Consider the following 267-nt stretch of genomic DNA (forward strand, 5'->3'; position numbering starts at 1 on the left):
TTTATCATCATTATTATTATCACTATAATTACAGAGAACACTAAAAGATAATATTAATTGCCAGAGCTTAGCGTTGGCAGTGGTTGGCTTCAACCTTTATGATATGCTAAATTTAACTCACTCTTATGACATCAGATACTAAAAGATATCGCTCATAATACTCGTCAAATTTCATTAAATACGTCTGACATGCTTTTGTTCTGAGAAAAAAAATAAAAGAAATACTTACCAAGTACGAAGGCGTGTTTTATATACACACACATACAT

This window comes from Asparagus officinalis, chromosome 6 (assembly GCF_001876935.1).
Source record: "Asparagus officinalis chromosome 6, Aspof.V1, whole genome shotgun sequence".
In the NCBI taxonomy this organism is placed as follows: domain Eukaryota; kingdom Viridiplantae; phylum Streptophyta; class Magnoliopsida; order Asparagales; family Asparagaceae; genus Asparagus; species Asparagus officinalis.